This window comes from Coturnix japonica, chromosome 5 (genome assembly GCF_054131305.1).
Source record: "Coturnix japonica strain WE chromosome 5, WE-NBRP24, whole genome shotgun sequence".
In the NCBI taxonomy this organism is placed as follows: Eukaryota; Metazoa; Chordata; class Aves; order Galliformes; family Phasianidae; genus Coturnix; species Coturnix japonica.
Window position 1 is genome coordinate 6,085,001 of NC_140667.1, and position 20,913 is coordinate 6,105,913.

General features: G+C 36.0%; 1 protein-coding gene and 1 long non-coding RNA gene across 3 annotated transcripts in view; one reads left to right on the forward strand and one right to left on the reverse strand.

Annotated features, from left to right (window-relative positions):
• The window catches only part of ELP4 (elongator acetyltransferase complex subunit 4), a 116,863-nt gene that overhangs the window by 15,403 nt on the left and 80,547 nt on the right, over positions 1-20,913 (reverse strand). The gene's annotated exons all lie outside the window — the stretch shown is intronic.
• On the forward strand, positions 15,262-19,138 carry LOC107314350 (uncharacterized). The gene is made up of 3 exons (XR_014946949.1): positions 15,262-15,352; positions 18,323-18,383; positions 18,975-19,138. It is a non-coding gene; the product is annotated as an uncharacterized LOC107314350 (long non-coding RNA).

The window sequence follows — 20,913 nt, forward strand, 5'->3', positions numbered from 1 at the left end:
ATACTTAAGGAGAGCTCTGGTGGGGAATTATATCTGCTAAAGATGTTGAGAACTGCTTGCTTAAAATATGCTGAATTGCAAGATTAATAATGACGTATTTCTAAGACAGAACACTAATTGCAAATTACAAGTCAAGAAGTGTTAAAAATAATCACATTTAGTTGGCACTTGATAAAATAGCACTTAGTATGAAAAATGTACGAACATATCTAAATTACATAAATCAGAGGGGATTTCATCCTTTAAACCAATGGGATATGTGCCATTTACTTCATAGGGCCAGAACTGCACCCTGAAAATGCAGGCCACAGCTCCACCAGTATGCATGGGAATCACTTAGTTCATTTTGCCAGTATGTATGTCATGTGCTACCAAACTTCTAACCTTGGATATGTTTCTCTTAAATTTGGAATGTTCTGAAAATGAAGAAAATGAGAAACACACAACCATTTTTGTTTTGAACTTTCCCACTCCTAGTGCCTTAACATGATGAAATATTCGACTAGCCGAAACAAATGCTAAAGAAAACATACCTAGTACAAATAAAGTCTTTTAGTTAGGACATACTAGCCTAAATGGTGCTACTTTTACACAAAATGAACATTCAGAAACAACCACAACAGTGCATATTTTCCTCCCAAAAGGTATTTTTTTAATTGTTTTTATTTTTAACAGGGTTTAATCTGTGCTCTTGTACAGCTGATTGTCTTTTTAATTTTTATTATTTTTTAGTACTGTGTATTTCTTTTCGCACCTTTTTACTCTTACCTAACAATTTGACTTGGGAAGCATAGAAAAGTGATGATTTATGAATGGACTGTGACTCCGGAGCATGGGGCGTGTGTTTGTTTTGAGTATACAAAGCTGGGCTTTGACCCACAGCATTTTGTTTCTTCTCAGTTAAATAAGGAACCAGGATGGAGAAGGGAGGAGTATGACTCACAACTAAGAGTAGATAATTCTCCCGAGGATAATGAATACCTCTATCATAAAGTGCTCACTCAGCAAGCCTAACCTCCACTATTCACTGGTTTAAGCGGAATCCAAAGATTCACTTTCCAATTTATTTGCTGCTTCTCCTCTTTTAATCTGAAACCTGTGTCTCTATCTGACTTACGCTTTGCCTAAGAAAGTGACAGCTTGCACTGTGACTGCTGCCAGCTAAGCTCTGAGAGACAAGTCATTACCCTGTGCCACTCCTGATCTCACTGCCCTTGGTGGCAGTGGTGGCAGGACTATGCCCAAACACTAGCCCCCTATCTGTGGCTTGTCACAACTAGCAAGCTAGTCAAAGGTCTCATATTTAGCTTTGCTTTTTAACTTATTGCTAGAAGTATATGATGTGAAAGTGGTATTTATCACACTTCTTTAGGTAAAGCATTGAAATTTGATCCTTGGTCAGAAAAGAAAGGAGAGTGGGAGAGGAAATGCCTTTTTTGCAGCGTAAGTTGCACTTCTTTAGCTGAGCTTTCAGTTTTGTAGGACTTTGTTAACATGGACAAGGGCATGAGAACGTGGCAATGAAGACTGACTGCTCCTGGGACCATTCCTTAGCAAGGTGGGAAAGGCAGCAGTCAAGACCTTCAGAGGGGTTACTGCTGGCTGAGCATCAATACTGCACATTGGCTCATTGGCAGGTGTTAATGTGCACAGAGGGACTGCTAACAGCCTACGACCTGGAGAAACATTCACATCAGAAAGAAGTGAAACAAGACTGATTCAAAGCAGGGCAGAATCTCTCCTTTACCAGAGAGCTACAGGAGCTGTAAAGCCAAGGGCTGCAGCCCCCTCCTGCCCAGCACACCTGTGAACCATTTCCCATCCAAGGGAGTGAGAACCTGAGTGCTGAGAACCTGCCCTTTTTCTTCCTAAAAAACACAACTGCTTGCAACACAATAACAAACACATCTAAAATGCAGTGGAATAGTAGATGTTTTTAAAACAGTGAGAATGACAGTTCTGGGTTAGTTCACTTGACAGATAAATTTTATACCATCGTAGGCTAAATTTGGATATGACTGCATGGAAGAACTCGCAATTTAGGGAAAACGTATGGAGAAGATTCAGCGTAGCTGCCACACAAACCTCTTTGGAAGAGAAAGGATCTTGAAATTATCAAAAATGGATCAAGCTGGACTTAGTGTTTGGTTGCCTTCTGCTGATATTAAGGCATCAAGTGAAAGACCGAGTCAGACAGACATGGATGTACACTGTGTCATGGGAGTATTTAAGCTCTAAATGCAGAAATATGCCCTACTGATTGAAAATATAAATGTGGAAAAATACAGGCAGGATATTATCTAATTCAATTACAATTGCCAGTAATTGCATGAGTCTTTTTTTAAAGAGCTTACTGCTAGGGAAGTAGGGTACTGCTCCTCTGAGCTTTCTGTAACATGAGTGGAAGTGATTGTTACCAGGAAAATACCTTTTCTTTTGTCACACCCTGCGATCTGCAGGCAGCAAAGGACAGGGAAGCCCAAAGAAATACCTTGGTGTTACTTATCAGCAGGTTAATCCTGTGTTCATTGGTGGGTTAATGTGTCTACCAGAAGGAAACAGGCCTGCCAGTTTCATTAGCAGTGAGAAGTGGATTTTACCATGGCAACAGAAATCTAGAAAAGTCCCGAACCTGCCTCCAGAATTAACTCAGGATTTCCACTGCAAGAATAAACACAGGAAAGGATTTTCTCCATGCGTAATTGATAACTGACATGTTTTTTTCTTGATTTTTGATGCTCAATACTTAACACTTAATTTTAACATTTCCTTCAGAGATGCAAAAGAAATGAATCTTTTGTATGCGGCATCTGTGAGAAACACCTGGTTGTTACCAGCTTAGATCTCAGTTTTTCATTTCTAATGATCTGGCTCTTGTTCTTCATGATGGTTTCTTCAGTGCTAAGTGAATACCTTCAGCATGAACACTGATCTCTTTCCATTTTTTTTTTCTTCACTCTGATAAATTCCTTGAGAAATCATCTTTCACTCCAATGTATTCCCATTCACTTATCTCTTACCAGTCCTGCTCTGCCTGAATACCACTAGTGTCTCTCCCAGGAGCCTTCCTGCTTGCATGAGCCACTTCCTGAAGTCACTAAACTGCTTACCAAAGAACAACATGGCAACAGAGGCATAAGATTCCCACTAGAGATCTGCCCTTTGAAAATATACTTGCCAAAGGTACAGCACATCATACACAAAGCCTGTGAGGTGAAGACATCTCCACTCATGTAAAAAAACACAAACAAAAAGCAAAGCCACAGCTATAACTTAGCACTGAAAAACTGCAAAGCACAGTGACAATATATTTCAACATTAAATATGACTGTTACAGCATGTGTCTTTAAACAGATATCAGGGCAGCTCTTCAGCAAATGAAAACACAAAAGGAAAAGACAGTTACAGTCAATGCTGATTTTTGAGAATTTTACCTAGGGGAGTTCCCACTACTCAGGAACTGAGAAAGCATGGATTTACAAACCATGATCTACTCTAAAAATCCTTACTTCTGAAGAGGTTATACTTATAAAAGCTGGATTTTATTCACAGTATTTCTAAGGAACACGTTGTTACATACTTTTAATTAGTTTCTACTTAACTTGGAGTGTTGTACTCTTAACTGTATCATTCATTATATGTAGGGGAAAAAGACAGTTCACCGCGTTACATAATATTACATCAGTGACATACATTGTTATTTAAGACCTTAACATTTTAATTTTTTTTCTCATTAAAAAATTCCACCCTTCTTGTCAATGTATCATCATCAGCAGAACGAGATTCAAAGTTAAAACCACTTACTCTGAAGTGTTCCCATCTAAGGTGAGGTCTTGCACAACACCTAATGACATGCACTGCCTGACAGAACTTGTGCTGGATATGAAATGCCAAAGCAGACTACTTTCCAGGTTGTCAACTTCCAGCAGGAGATATTTATTGACTAATTAAATGCTGTTGTCACATTCTTCAGCTAACCACAGCACAACTGTAGCGCACACTTTATTTTGGATGATGCATTCATTTCCCACTTTATTAGCAAATCTAAAATTCAAAGGCTCTACGTAATGCAATGTGCACACACAGTTCAACTCAGTCAAACTCTGTGAGAATTACAGCACACAGTTGTATTCTCTTTGCACTTCTGAGATCAGTTTGAATAATGGCAAGACTTAAATTTGCTATGTTAAGGGTAGTTATGTACATTCTATAAAGCTATTTATTATTACAAGCTAGACATATCTTGTACTCTGGGAAAATACAACTCATGCCCAAAAGTATAATAGCAAAACACTGTTGCGGGAGGGATTAAACTTCATTCAAGATAATATTAACTGAACTATAATAAAAACAAACTAGAAGAATATTTCCACCAGTACCATGTAGGATCTGAGAGCCTGATCTTGTCATCTAGCTTAGTCTTGCTGAACCAAACGGCTTGTTTATTTTATTTGCTTCTGTCAGAAGAACCGTTCCTGCACTGTACTGTTACACTGCTGCAGCTTTCAGAAGCATCAGGCAGCTGCCAAAAATCTGCCAGGTATTACAGAGAATATGGGGTTAAAAAAAGTTAACCTTGACTAAACATCAGATCAGCAGTAGGAATCCAGTTCATGACCTATCTTCCTGCTTTGCACTTCATCCCTGAACTTCCTTATAATCTCAGCAGCTTCACAACTGTTGCTGAATAGCTGAACCCAAGTAAGAAATACCAATTTACTATTTTTTGTGAAGTAAATTATTCTAGTCAGCATGAGAACTCCAGTATTACACAGTACTTGTTCACTCAGAACACAAAAATTAGGAGGTGGAGCAATAGCTGGAAACAAAATATCCTTAGTAGAAATCAAACCAATTGGAAGCAAAAAAGAAAATATTTTGCTCTAGATAGGTTATCTAAGGAAAAATGCTTTCACTTAGTGCATAGATGAAATTCTTAATTAGAGTAAACAGAACTTTTCACTTAATATATGGGTAAAATTATTAATGAAAGTAAACAGGACTAATTATATGGGACTTTTCTTCCTTTTTGATAATAACATAAATATCTGAAGCTTTGAAAAAGTGAGTAGTGAGTCATGAAGAGCCTAAAACAATCTTATCACATACACAGTGAGACATTGCTAAGTAGGGCATGCACTGCAAAATGCTGGGGCTTCTAGCCTGAGAATTTTCACATGTTTAACTTGGGTCATTATCTTTCCTTTTTTTCTCCAGCATGTTAAGAATAGCAGTACTGACGGAGAGCACATTATGAAACAAAGTGTTTCCAAAAAACCCCATGGAATTACTGTCAAGAAAGTCAACCCCCACACATCTGTATAGAAAACATATATACACATACATAAATACACTTATTTTCTATTATGTGGGAGCAATGGCCATTTGCAATGGCAATTTACTTAAGCTACCTGAGTTCAGCTAACATTAGCTAAACCAGTTCTTAGTTGTTGTTCTCTGAGAACAATTTTTGGAAGATAACTTTGGAATTCTTTTACCACAATAAAAATAAAATGTTTTATCTTTTAATAATTTAGACAATTTTAATGATCCTGGGCCCTCAAAGTTGAAGCATTTTTATGGTCCTACAAACATATGCTATATGTCAAGAAAACTGTATTTTTATACATAATATAGCCCCATAAAAAGACTGTGCTGAAAATAGCCCTAAGATAGAACAAATCATGAAGAAGTTAGTGCCTGTGTTAAGCCAGTAGGGCCAAAGCACAAAAATAATATTCTACTGACATTGTGAATGAATGTCACTTTCATATTTTTGTTGGAAAATTTACATGGACACTTTGAAGGCAATTTGTACCTCATGTATTTGTTGGTTGTTTCTTTTGTTCTTTTGTTAATCCTTTAATACATTTATGAACTTAGTAAAGACAGTTTTGACTATCGTTTTGCATTTGTTAAAAAGGAATACCAAATACACCATATTGGCATACTACTATTTATTTTTATATTTCCCTACTAACAAGATGCTTAGATACTATGTAGCTATACCGAAGAAGAAAACAAATTTGATAAGTATTTTGTATAACACGATATTTGGCCTTTCTGAGTAGCATTTGACTCTCAGGCTTCAACCCATGCACTATGCAGCTTGGAAAGCATGCTATGAACACTATTCAAAGCTGGTTCAGAACCTGTTATTGCCAAAACCCTACAATTGAGAAGCATGTAACGATCTTAAACAAAATAAGTAAATAAATAAAAATCATAGTGTCAAGTGAACTGCAAGTGATGACATATTCGATATCTATTGTATTACTTGTCATTGTAAATATAAAAGGTTTTGCCACTAAAAAATATCTAGAGAACTGTATCACTTGATTTTATTGATAATATTAATTACAGCCTATTTCAACCAGAAGCGCCGGCTTTTACACGAAACATATTTTTTATTTCTGCTGAAGAACATTAAGTATTCTATTTCAATTACAAATACACAGTATTTTACGACTAGCTAAATCATTAATCAAGATAAGTATGGGAAAGCTTAGGGACCTTAGTTTACTTGATGGCTGATTGCCCAGCAACCATTCCCTATAATTGTTTTCAGCAGCAGAGCAGTGTTCCTGGAGACCACAGGCTTTCTTTGCGTATGTCCTTTTCCTGCCGTGGTAGAGAGGAAAACTAAAGAATCCAAACAAAACATTTACATCCAGATCTCAGGTTACGTCCATGCTCAGTGTCACTGAATGCAAGCCTCATCGTAGTCACTTAGCAATGCAAGATGAGGCCTCTGATGAAGCTGAGCTTGATTGAAAGTGGTAACCCATAGCTTAAACATGACCTTTGGACTAAAGAAATTAGATGTATTTGATGATTAAACGTTAAAAGTAAGTTAAAAAGTAAGTAGTCGTTAACTTTTTTATTATTTTACATGATGGTCGGAATTGAAAGATTAATATAAGTTTCCATTTACTATGTAAAATGAGTAAGTAAGTCATATAAACATTCCAGCCCAATGAAATATAATACTTCATTCTTAATAAAGTATGCCATTTACCTATCCACTTCAAAAATGATCACCCCTGGACACTCTCTTTTCCTTCACTCTAGATCATCACAGATACATTGAATTATTTTCCTGTTGAGTCCTGTCATCATCACCCTGTTGATTCTTCAAGATTTATTTCATTTTTTACCAATTTATTTATGTCTTTAATCTATCTCTACAAGGTATGATTTCACAATTGAGAAAACCCAGTTTTTCCAGTACAGAGATCTCTAATATTAGCAGCCTGGATTTCAGAAGAAGCAGGCCATCCAGGAACTGCTTTTCCCAGCCCATGTACATTCTGCAGCACAATAACCCACAGGTGACAAGCCATTTTCTTACCCCACAGTAGGAAATTTGCTTGGAGAGGAAAAAGAGAGGAAAAAACTACCCAGACCTAGCTAGACCTCAGAATGTAGGAGAAGACGCAGAAGTAGCAATCTTTGGACATTCAGAAAAGCTTGTACTTGGGCAGTATTCCTCTGCCTTGTACAGTTTGCTCCAACCCTCTCACTTCCTCATCCCCTGCCTCACTTAACATCTACATGCTCTGTTCTCTTACCCCATTGTCAGCATCCTTTTGGGCTCAATGCTTTTGTTTTCTTAATTTAGCTTATCGTTTAAGGTCCTCTCCCCCAAATGAAAACAGAGGAATAATCCATTAATACGACATTTGGTGGTGTCAATTTCTTTATTTGTTTTACTTGCATGTTATATGTTTATTCTCTGCCAGGTGTCTGTTTGTATAGAGTAAAGAATATCTGCTCACTGTATTTGTATACTTATGGGTCCCTATGGCTCACTGGTTCCTACTTGATTATATCGTTACATTATAAAGGTTTACCTTTATAAACATAAAGAATAGTATAATAGCAAAACACTTTAGTGAAGAGAAATATTATGTACAGTTTCCTATAAAAGTAGCACTGAGTAGCACTGTAGAGACTGCACTGTAGTGCAGTATTTTTTATTTATGCAGGAGTCACTGTGCCATTGCTAAATCCACTTGAGTTTGCCTATAGGGACACCAGTAAATGAACAAAACTGTAAAAAGTGCAGGCAATATCTTGACATTAACTGGAAGCAGGTGATCAATTTATCACATGGAAGAAAAGGGATGGAAAATGGCAAATTGTTACTTGGCTACTAACTCGTTAGTAGTTAGTTACCAGATTATTGGTCCTACTGCTGGATCCTTCAGAGAAGATACAAGATTTAGGAGTAAGCTGTCAAGGAGTATTAGAGTACATATTTCTGAAGGGGTCAGCTATTAACCTCAATCTAGCAAAATCCTACCCTTGATCATTAATTAATCTTTGCCTGCTTTAATGCTAACAGATATTTTATTCAGATAAAATAATTTTTACATTTTTTCCAAAACAAATTTTAGTTTTCAGGGCTTGGATAACAATTGCGTTTCATTCCTTAATGAACGCTTCAATTAAATAACATATGGATGATTTCCCATACAAACTTAATTGTTAACCATTCTTTGGGATCTCTTACGAATGAAGGCAGACAATGCATGTAGTATGTAATGCAGCACTCTGGATGACTTTGGAATGACAATTTGAACCCCAGTAATCAATAGCAAAACCTTTAAACATCGATTTGAGCTCACTGGAATTATCATCATATTTTTTGGCCTAAGATGATCACTGGTGTATGGGAAATTGGTAATCACAACCTGTACCTCTCATTGATCAGCTGAGGCAAGTGTCGGGTCAGCTGTGGGAGCACAGGTGAGAGTAATTTAGCTGTGCTCCAGGAAGGAGTGGAGCTTTACTCCACCTCCTCTAGACCTCATTTATGGGCTGACCAGCACTAAGGCAGCTTCTTTTGGAGACTTCTTCCTGGTGGAGATTGCCTCAGTGTTTCCCAGTGAAGGCATCCATGTTGGTAAGTTTATCCATATAAATAACCTTTTGAATTTGTTACCATCTCTGTATCATTCCACCTTACAACTGGTTAGTGAATCAGCTAGTTAACGTCTTATGATTAGTTAAACTAAAAGTTTATGACTTCTATTCCCGAGTACGTTGGAAATGATGTACATGAGCTGTCATTTTAAAATACGAATATCTTGAAGTTTAATTAACGTCTGCAAACTGTTTTGAGTAATGTTAGGTGAAAGGCTGTAACTACAAGTTATAAGGAAAATCTCCTATGTTGGTACTAATAGTATGAATAATATGGGGCATAACGTAAGGTGGTAGTTGAAGTCAATCACACTGTGAACAAAAACTTCTGCTACAGCTGAAGAATGTATCTGCCCTCATGCAGGAATTACTGTGCAAAATACCATGACCTGAGTTACACAGGAGGTCAGATTAGGTAATCACAACAGTGCTGAGCACCCTAAAATCTTGTAATATTTCAGTCTGAAAAGGAGTTAAATACAAAGCTCTGCTTGCTTCTTTCTTCAGAGTACCAACTATATGAGTGCCATTCAGCTATATAAACATGTTCATTAGGTTTTCAGTAGGCCTCCTTTATAAGGAAAGAAATTACATACTTTTGAGCTCTTGAGTGAACTACAGTGTTTTATGCCTTTAATTCAACACTCTTAGGGCTTACAGTTCATTGAAATTCAAAATCATGGGTGCAAACTGCATTCACAAAGCAAATGTTGACCTTCCTATACAGCAAATGCCTTTTATTTATTTTTCATTCAAAAAAAACCTAATGAAGCTGAAAGAGGTAAAAGATTTGAGCTTCCTATTAAAATAACAAATGTAATAAAATTCACATATTTCAGCACGTTGGCTACTGCTCATGAAATAAAATACTGCAGCAGAAAGAGTATATTGTTTCCACACATCGAAAATATGCAAATTAGACAAGTATTCAATATTCACTTGAAAGCAAGAAAATGTACCAGACTACCAATGGTATTTAGGAAAGCAAACTGGTTTAACATGATTATTTGAATTTAAAAAATGGGTATGGGATTCCCCTCTTTGTTTCCTACCATATATGGTATCTGTGTAATATCCGCAGGGCAAATTATTCACTACCTTTTTCAAGATGAAAAGCTACTGATTGGCATCAGACATCAAGAGGGATTTTGGCATTAGAATAGATTTACACTTGATGACATGTCAAAGCCTTGAAACAAAAACTACAGAATTTACTCATGAATGCCGAAGGCAAGCCACTTATTCAATACTTGCTCAATGCACATCTTTCCAAGGATGGCATTCAACCACACCAAGAACAAAATACAGCAAACAAAACATGGTTATATTTGGAAATGAATGTGCTTGACTAGGGTGAACAAAATAACAGCCAGCATTACCTGTTGCCAGCTGTCAGTGAAGAATAAAGAACTGTAACATCCTTGTAATAAAGAGGGAAACAGAATCCAAGCTTATAATGAAAATACAGCGGTAAGTGGGATGAAGTAGGATCAGCAGCTCTATGTGTGGGCATGATAACTCCCACTCGGAGACTACTGTTCCTCTAGCAAACGCGCTCTCACTTTTCCCACTAACGCTTGAAAAGACAGAAGAAATAATTAGGAGGAGGAACAAGGTGTAGGGTAGATATGTATAAGAACAGATGACACAATGCTATACCTTGCTATTTCTCCTCCACTCTCCACTATGGTTATTTTAAAAACTGTTTCATTATTTCTATTACTACCTAGCACTTTAAAAAAAAATTATTAAGAGCGATGACAAGATGACAATTATTTTGACACAGTCAGTTTAACAACTTGTGCAAGTCTGCTGACTTTATGGTAGCAGAATGAAAACAGAGGTTTTGTCACTTAAATACTGGACAGTGGGAAAGATCATCTAAATAGTTTTGGTAAGAATAAACTGAGAGCAACTATAAACACATGTACAATACAAGTAATAAATAGAAAGAAGCACAAGAAGCAGAAGGGAACAACTAGGCATCTATACCATATCCCAATGGAAGTGGAAGATAATATAATTTTACTAAAATTGTTGTGTAATTTTGTCCTTCTAGAGACCTGCTTAAGTCACACTGTGCATACAAGAAGCTTTCTTTCTGTGGATATATCAAAAGTTGTGAGTGTAGCTTGTCTGAAATACCCCCAGTTCCAAGCAAATGAAAGGAGTATTTCACATAAAAACTGAGATAAATCAGACAGGATTGACAAAAGTTGGTATCTGCTTTTCCCTTACAAAAACAGATTCAAAGTATAAACAAACTCTTTGTTCAAAGAATCCTTCAATTATATTTTGACTCCCAGTTAGCAACAAAGCAATTTCTGAACCATATTGTGATAGCCCGCTTGCTATTGACATTGTCAAGCTAGAGCTTGATCAGTGAAATTATGCTTATTTCTAATGTATTCATTACAAGTTTGACAAGAGTATGGTTTGGTCTTCATTTTGATACGCTGTAATGATTGCACTAACAGGGATATATACATGCTCTTAGAAGACAAAGACAGTTTCACAGTGCGTTTTCAAATTCTGCATATTTGCATAAAATATTCAGTATCTATATGTTAACATACTTTACTGCTTATTTTGAGCATCTTCAGTGATAGCGCATACTGTAAATTATGTAAAAAAACTAATTCCATTGTTAAATAAATTCAGTGAGAATGTTTAGTAAAATGACAATACTATTCATAGCCGATCATGATGCAACTTTACTGACAAAGGTAAAAGAAAGTATCAGCCTGAAGTAGCCATTTTCAAATGCAGACAGTACCTATAAGGTGGATAAAAATGGGAACTAAAATCCTTGGAAATACAGTCCAATTTGTAGATATAAATCACTTCATGAAAACTGACTCAAAGTATCCCATCTCTTCCTCAGGTCTCTTTCACAAGACAGTGAAAGAAATACTTCCTCTTCAAAAAGTATCATACATTTCATATGAGATGCTGATTTCAGAACAACCAAGCAATACAGAAGCAGACAAAACACAGTGCACAGTCTCTATGGCATCTATGAAAAACATTCTGGGTCTGTATTATGGTGCAGCCTACACCTAAATCAATGCAGAAGGAAAAGTTATGATGCATAAGGAAGTCATTTGAGTTGGAAGTCACTGCTGATAAGAGTCCACTGATAAACCCATATGACTGGGGAGATATAAGTAGGAAGCCACTTTTCTTGAAGCCAGACCACATATTATTTGCATGTCATAATTCAGAGAGAAAAGATGCTATTTTAAATTCCTAATGCATCAACGTCTTTACTATGATAATAATGAAGGCTGATGAGCATGGTCTAGTTGGTGGTAGTGGGAAAGTTAGTGATGGATATCCACACTTGGTACAAGCTGCATTTCTGAAGTGTCTGCTTTAATTCTTTGAGTGTAAATCTACCAAGTTAATGCAAAAACAAAACAAAAGAAACAAAAGTAAGGCTCTGCTTATTTATTAAAAAAAATCCCTACTTAATACTACTTAATATAAACAGTTTAGAAGACAATTCTCAACCTTTATAAAAATTAACAAAGAAAATTAGATTTATATACACATGAACTGTGTACAAAAGTCATTTCTACTTTTTGTAATTTTAAAACCTTATTTTAAAATGTTGGTCTATAAGCCACTGATTTAAGTAGATTTATTCAGAGGATGGCTTTTTGACCATGTATTTTGGGCATAATGCATGCAAAAGCCAAATGTAATGCTCATATTAGGCAAAATAAATCTGAGTAAGTCCAAATTAACCATCTTAACTACTTTGATGCACTTACTTGTAGACTCAGCACTGCTTTCATCTACTCTACCAGAAGCTGCTCAAAATACTTGTTTCTATCACCTCTACACTTCTATGTAAAATGGGTAATGCATCTACTGTAAACACAAGTTTAATTAATTTTGCCTTGTGTAACACAGGGTGTGAGGTAGAAGGTTTTCCCCCTGTGATTGTGGAGGAATAAATGGTAGTTATTTTGTAATGGGACTCTTCCTACAAAGATCATAGTACATGATTTTTTTTATCACTGAGTTTTCAGTCTTTCAGATGTCTTTGACAGGTCTATCTAAAGTGAGAGATTAAACTTAAGTTCTAATCTATTCCTACATTTTGGTGAAAACTGGCAGGACTAATAAAAGAGACCAAAAATGTCACAGAAACCCTACACCTGACCTATAATTTCTCACTAATTATTCCACACTCTTTCTTGTACTGACAGTATAAGTTATTCTCTTTTATTTAATCAGACTTCTCTCTTTTGAAGGGCAGATGTTTCCCCATTAATATGGCAGAATGTCTTTGTTTCCTCACCAAATGTAGAGACAAATGATTACTACAATAAACTCTGGCAGTTTGCCTTGCAGTTCCTTGGTGGAGACAAGTAAAATTGTTTCGTGAAGTATTTAAATGTTTCAAAATTCAGAACAACCCCCTCAAACCTATCAATTCATTTGTAAAAGGGAAAGTAGACTGATATTGAATCCAAAGGTTAGCTAAAATATTCTTGTATGGGAAATTGGTAATCACAGCCTGAACCTCTGATTAATCAGCTAAGGCAAGTGTCGGGTCAGCTGTAGGAGCACAGGTGAGAGTAATTGAGCTGTGCTCCTGGAAGGGGTGGAGCTTGACTCCATCTCCTCTAGACCTCATTTAAGGGCTGACCACCACTAAGGCAGCATTTCTTGGAGATTGCTCCCTGGTGGAGTTTGCCTCAGTGTTTTCCAGTGAAGGCATCCAATGTTGGTGAGTTTTTCCTTATAGATAGTCTTCTGAATATTTATTACCTTCTTTGTGTTATACCACCTTACAATTCTAAAAACTGATTGCAATGACACTTATCAATTTAAGCAGTGATGGAATAACACCAGGAAGCAAAACAAATCTTTTGTTACAAAGAAATTCTGATTTACAGATATAGCTGAAATAGCTTGGAGGACTTCTGGAGTGACATAGCAGGATTTAGTACAGACTGCACTGAAATGTGAATAAGGCAATCTTGACGATGCTGAGTCACGTAGAAGACACAACTTTAGAAAATACCCCAACGGCACCAGCATTGGTGTCTAGTGATGTAATATATTACATAATAGTAAATAAAAGGAGGGAGAAAAAAAGAGTTCCTTTCCCTTGCTAAGGGGACCACATCAAACTAACACAAAGCTGTTGTTGCTGAGAGGTGTTCTCCCAGTGCAGAAAACCTTGTGAATGACACATGAAGAGGGAGTGCTCAAAGCTGGACAGGACAAGGACTGATGAAAACTTCCAACAGAACTGAGAAGGATACATCCATGAGAGACACTGTTAGAGAGGAAAAGATATAGGCCTGGTATGACTTAGAATGAAATCTACCTTCTCTGCTTACACATCCTACTTAGGAACGCAGTGAAGACTGTAATTACAGTTGAGATATGATGCAGCAAAAAATGTAACACTCGCTGCAGGCTAGCCACAAAAAGCAGATCAATTCTAGAACTTATTGAAGGTGAAAACTAAATTAGTTCATGGCAGGGTATAAAAAATATTACTTCCCCAAATTTACTAAGCTTACTCTTTAAAACATCTGTTGATATGGCAGTTGTCTCCAGCAAGAAACAGGAGAGTCTGGGATTCCTTTCACAGAAAATGAACTGATACAGATTTGGATGGCAAGGAAAGCTGTAGAGATGCAATCAGTCTTTGAAGAATGCCACACTGGTGAAGCTGTTAAGTCAGTTTTCTAACATATTGTGCTTCTCTGCTTGTGACAACCTAAAAAAATCCAACATTGGAGACCCCTTTATGACTCTCTCCTAATACACAAGCCCAGTCTGTGTGTTTGTTACTAAAGCAACACCTGCTACAATTCATTGTGGGAAAACTATTGCAATACTCTTTGTGAAATATACTATGGCAAGAGCCCTTGAACAACAAACAATGCTAACAACAGTGTTACTTAACTAATGTCACAGTAATGCTCAGTAATGCTTTTCAACTATTTAAAACTACTCTCAACTTTACCTGGTCACTAGGTTCAATGATAAATCTAAGTAAATTTTTGAAAATCTACTTAGATTTATGTAAGCAATTAAGTACATGCAGTAATACTAAGCTAACTGGAGTCAGCATATGAATTAGTACTACTGCTACCAACTAGTTCACAGTGGCACGTTTCTGTACAGAAATGCGTTGTGTATAGTATTTATATATGCATTCACTGATTATATCTGTGTTATTTTTTTCTTCTGCCATTTACAACAGCGGGGCCATTTTGACGATAATGGAGTCACTACCTGTGACTAAGGCTAATATACACAGAGTCACATTGTCATGACTTTATTTCATTATTTTTCATTTAAGGGCTGACCACCACTGAAGTAGCATCTCTTTCTGGAGGCTGCTCCTCTGTAGAGTTAGGGTGGCAAGCTAGGACTGAAAGCCTCAGAATTGGTGAGTTTTTCCTTCTGGCTAACTACTTATCACTGTTATTGTATTATTCCATCTGTACATTACACAAGAATAGTATTTCCACTGTCCATTGGCTAAAAAGAATGTTACAGCCCATATAACACCAAATTAAACACTTCTAAAATCAACTAGAAGATGAGCGTTGCCCCAACTTTGGGAAGAGTTTTAGATACAGAAATAATTAATGGGTCAATTATTAAACTCTGCTTACCATGTAATTTTCTACTTTAAAATATGTTATTAATTTACAATGCCTTTTGTGGCATTCAATTTACGTTAGTTTACTTACACTGATATATTTTAACAAGATGATTATGTCAAAGGTTATCATCAACAGTTCATAACGAAAAGTTATGCTCAAAAACCCAACTTATTATTTATAGTTTAGACTGCATAATAAAGTACTAGCAACACAAAATGTTAATTAATTTCTAATTCTCTATTCTTTTATTTAGATTTTGTGAAGGTTGATTGGACTTGATCCATCATTTTACGGAAAATTAATTATTTCAAATACATGCACCACTTTATGCAACCTGCCTGATTTGCATTGAGGAAAATTCAGCAGAAGTAATTGAGGCACAAGCAAATACTGGCACTGACTGAACTCAATTTTCATTCCAAATTTCTGCAAAATCCCAAGACACAACAATATCAGATGCAGGGGGAAAACAAACAAAAGCAATGTGTAAAGGGAACATGAAGAGAGAATATTACAAGAATCAGAGAACAAAGGGATTGCAAAACTATTTTAGTGCCATAGATGAACAGTGAGGGCCTCATTCAGGCAAGGTGGAATAAGATATCATATGGCATCCTGACAATTGATGTCTTCATTTAAATGTAAGAATTTACATTCTAATTAGAAAGAATTTACATCTTAATCAGAGGCAGCTGTATTATCTTGTTACTGTTTTTTTCAAAGGTAATGAACTAAAGTACTGCTGTGCTTTTTCAACCAGAAACTAAATAGACAGCATACAGTGTTATTTTATAGCCTACCTGCTGTAAGCTGTTATTAATATTTTCAAAGACTAAATTCTAACTAAATCTTTTAAAATAAAAATTGTATTTGACATTGCTCGAACGACACTATAAAGACTTATTTAAAATATTTAACCACTACCCTTTTTAACTTATATTTTTAAGTGTATGTGCTCAGAAAGGTATCATTAATATAGCACTGGTGAAGCACACTTTCATTTTAGGTTTCACCTAATACAGCTTAGAATTGGGGGAAGAAGTATTTGGGAATATTTCTATTAACACAACAGTACCGTAGATATGTCTTCGTGCTGTTTGTGCAATATGTAAGGATAAATTAGTTGATATGAACATTTTGTAACTCATATAGATGCTGTCTCTTAAATAAGTCTAAACAGCAATATTTTAGATGCTGGTCCTAAGGGCTGAGTCCTGCCAAAGAGCGTACAGCTGCTTTTGGATGCATTCTTTTGACTGGTGAAATCATGAATTGGGAGTTCAAGTATATATATTTTTTTGCCTCATACATAATTCCAAGAAGTTTGATGTCAGTACGCCATATACAAATGCTGTCAGAGAACTTTAAACGTATGAGATAGCAGTAAGAAGTAAAGACATTATTTCTTCCTGTGAAGAAATTAGACTTGGCCTGTGAAACTCCTAGTTCTGTTTTTAGCTCTGCAAAAGCTAACTCTGGAATTGTTTTTCTTTTCTTTCTACCTACCACTTTGTAACCCCATGGTTGTAACGTCTCTCTTTCTCTGATCTTTACTCAGAATGGAAATGTCTTTGGGACAAGATGATTTTATAGCTACATACTATACAGTGTTACTTCCAAGTATGGAACCTACTTCCATACTTACATCACCACTGAGTACTGAAGATATATGCTTAAACTAAGGACATGAGAATAAAAATTAGTCCTCCTCCTATACAATCCAGAACATATTAAATATTGAAGATACATTGAAAAGTTTGGCTTTTATTGGTCTTTATGGCTACAAGAGGAAAAGAGATTCTTGAAAACCCGTAAGTAACTTTTGCAAGATGAACCTAAACATATTCACAGCCCTTTAGAGGTAAAGCATTTAAAGCACACTAACTGGTCTCTGAGGAACTTTTTGATTCCCTTTGTGAAGTGTGGAGGGATAGCACCACGTACACTAGCAATGAAACCAACCTTTTTCCCCAGCATTTGGTAATACTTCAAGTTTACAGCAAAACAGGAAATACCACATGATATGTAATCAGAAATGGAAAGATATCTGACAAAATGATTGGCATTAGCTTCTGTTATCATTTAGATAATACTATTTGCATTTATACAACTGCTTTATGTGCACAGTTTTAATCTTGCCCTCTTTCAGATTAATGGGTCATATTTTTTTACTGAAAGATGCTGGTTTCCACTAACTTCACTTACTGCCACATATGTGTTGTTTTCTGTCACACGATTTCAGCTTTTTAGTATCATTCCCTTCCTAAACGAATGCTTTATTCCACTCTATCCTATAACCAAGCTGCTGTTGTTTTTACAAATATGGTATTATTGCATGGACCCTGAAATCAAACTCTGTATATAGCCAATGACAGCTTAATAATTCCTTTTCTGAAATGAAATCCTTATGAAACTGTTTCCTTTATTTAACCATCTTTTAACATTTCATCCTACATGTATTTTGCAATTTAATGATTCATCACTGCCAGCCTTTTTTTCCATAGGTATAGAAACAAGGAGATCTTTTGTTTCTATCTATGGTTATGATACTGGTAAATTTCTAAAACACAAAATTTCACTTTCACACTTCTTTTCTTTAAAACACATTCTCCCCCTTTGAGCAACACTGTTTCAAATACACTCCTCGGAGGGAAGCATAAAAACATGGATATGATATAGCTGCTCTTTACCCACCCTCTTTCTGATCATAATTCTTTGCTTTTTTCTTCAACTGTTTTCTTCAACAAAAGCGCAAGAAATCAGCACCCAAATCCTTCTAAAAGGGGAGCTATAGGAAGACTTCTCACAGAGGTAAAATACTGCAGACCCCAGCAGTGGGTACTAGCTTGTATTAGAAGTCAAGGTAGGAATTCCTACTGCCCTACTACATGTGAACAAGTAGAAAAGCTAAGTGACATTAGAAATATTCTAAGCTGTAATTAAAAGCAAAAAAAAAAAAAACCCACACAGAAATTCAGGCATATCTCTGTTCCGTGTTTGTCCATCTGCTTAGAAGTCTTAAAACTGGGTAAAATCACTTAATGCTTCCCATGGAAATTTAATGATTATTAGTACAGAAATAAATAATGCATGGGGACACAGATTCTCACCCTTTTCAACAGACACTAATTTCCATGATCTTTCACAAATTAATAAAATCAACAACATAACATAAAATCAACAACGTAACTATACTTAATTGTATTTACAATCCTTCAGAGGATAGAATAACATCTCTATTTGGGGTTGGAGGGTTATTTTTCAATTTAAGGCTTAATTTCCATTTCAAGTGATTAAATAATACTAGAATAAAATGTATTCTTTAATAACTTTAACTTTGCTTTTAAAATAGATATTCACTACCCCACTACAAACACAATAACAAGAGTATTCTCTCAACAGATGACTGGAAGTTGAGAAGCAGTGGAAAGTAATCCATGTTTGCTTAAGAATGAAGATCATTGTTTATCCACAACAATGTGAGTGGCTAAGAGAGTGCTTGTCAGCAAAAAGAAAAACAAAACCAAACAGGTTGAAATTCAATAAAGGTATCTGGTAAAATTCAATGTTCCAAAATCTTACTATCCTACTCTGGTGAGGTAATCATGAATTTGAATACAATTTCATGATACAATTTATTTTATACTCCCACAAGTTCAGCCTCATTATTACATGTTCCTTTATGATGATATAATTCATATTCATGTTTTCCTTGCAGTGCATCCTATTAGTATTACTTCTCCAATGTTTCCCTTTTACATTAAACAAAAGTTATTCTTAAAAGACAATGTCTTGTAAAGTTAACCTAAAGAAGAAGTCCAAATCTTTTATTTACACAGTTCTAGGAACTATTGAGTGGTCCACTACTCTTGCAAATAATATATTTTTTTTGGGGGGGGGGGAAAGATTATAGTCTTAGGTTTCAAGTTGGTATTATAAAAGCAGAATGTATGTAATGTGCAACATTTTGAACATGGGATTAAATCTGGGATTAATCTAGATTTACATTTAAATTAACTTTAACATCAGCAGGAGTCCTGTGGTTAATTCTGGGTGCACAGGCAGGGGGGTAGATTGAGGCCAGCTGAGAGTGAATCAGTGTGATTCTTATCTTAAAGTCAGGTTTTGTTGAGAATATCTAATTTAGTTATTGGCACCAGCTATTTGACCTGCACTCCAGCCACTTTGGTGGAGCTGGAGTATTAGTTTTTTCAGGCAACTAATGAGCAGCATAGGACCCTAAAAGGCTTTAGTACAAGTTAGACTTTTTTTTTTTGTATTCCCTGATCTGGTCTGCAATTGACTCCTGTGGCTGGCATGTGAACCAGGATTGGAGCAAGGCATGGCAAATGTTTTTTCAGAGTAAGGGTTTCATGAAGTTTGCATTTATGCCTAGCAAAGAGGTCAAAGCAGTGGACAAGTTCTCATGTAGTTAATCTTGAGATAGCTCTAACTGCCATTTCCACTCAAGGTTTGCATGTACAGCCACACGAACTGCCTGTAATTCATGGTGAAGAAGAGGATACCAAGTGAATACTCCCTCAGTAGATCTATGCATTTTGGCTGTTTTTAATCAGAAACTGTATGGGAAACATATAAGTGGTACCAGGAAAAATAGGACTAGTCTAAGGGAAAGTGTTTGTTTTTTAGTAAGCCAAAAACTCAAATTAGAAATGGGATTTTTCAGGGCGTGATTTGAGATTCAGTCTAACAGACTTTGTTTTCCCAGCCACCACATAATGATCAATTAATTTAGGCTTTAATTTGCGGCAGCGATCAGAGTATCTTCATACTTCTTTTCATGCATGCTACGTAGGTGCATACATCTTCTCATGCATTCTACAAAAAGCCCTGTATCTTCTAGCACAAGAAACTAAGAATATTAACAGAAGAATTATACAGATTTTGGGTGGGGAAGGAGTAATTATATGAATCCTCTATCAAGACTGGAAGAGAGATTACATGTGTAGAAGGTTTTTAGACTCACAAATGCATTGGATATTTACTACCTATCTCAGCAGAAGCGCAAGATGGCTACCTTAAATGGTGATCGCTCACTGATTCACTGCCTTTTTGTCCATTTCAGCAGTGACACGGTTAAGAAGAGATTGGAAGGAGTGAAAACACACAGCAGCAGATATACAAAGTTGAAAATACTGCTGAGTGAAGTAGATAGTAGTGAAGCAGCAGAAAGAACAGGGAGAAGTGGCGTATTAATATATTACATTATTTCAAATGATTTGTTGTATTTGTTTGGTATTTCCAAACTCTTGCAATAAACAGCTAACTACTTATGAATTTTAAAAGTGGTAACTTAATTATTTTCTTAGTTTCTCCAGTA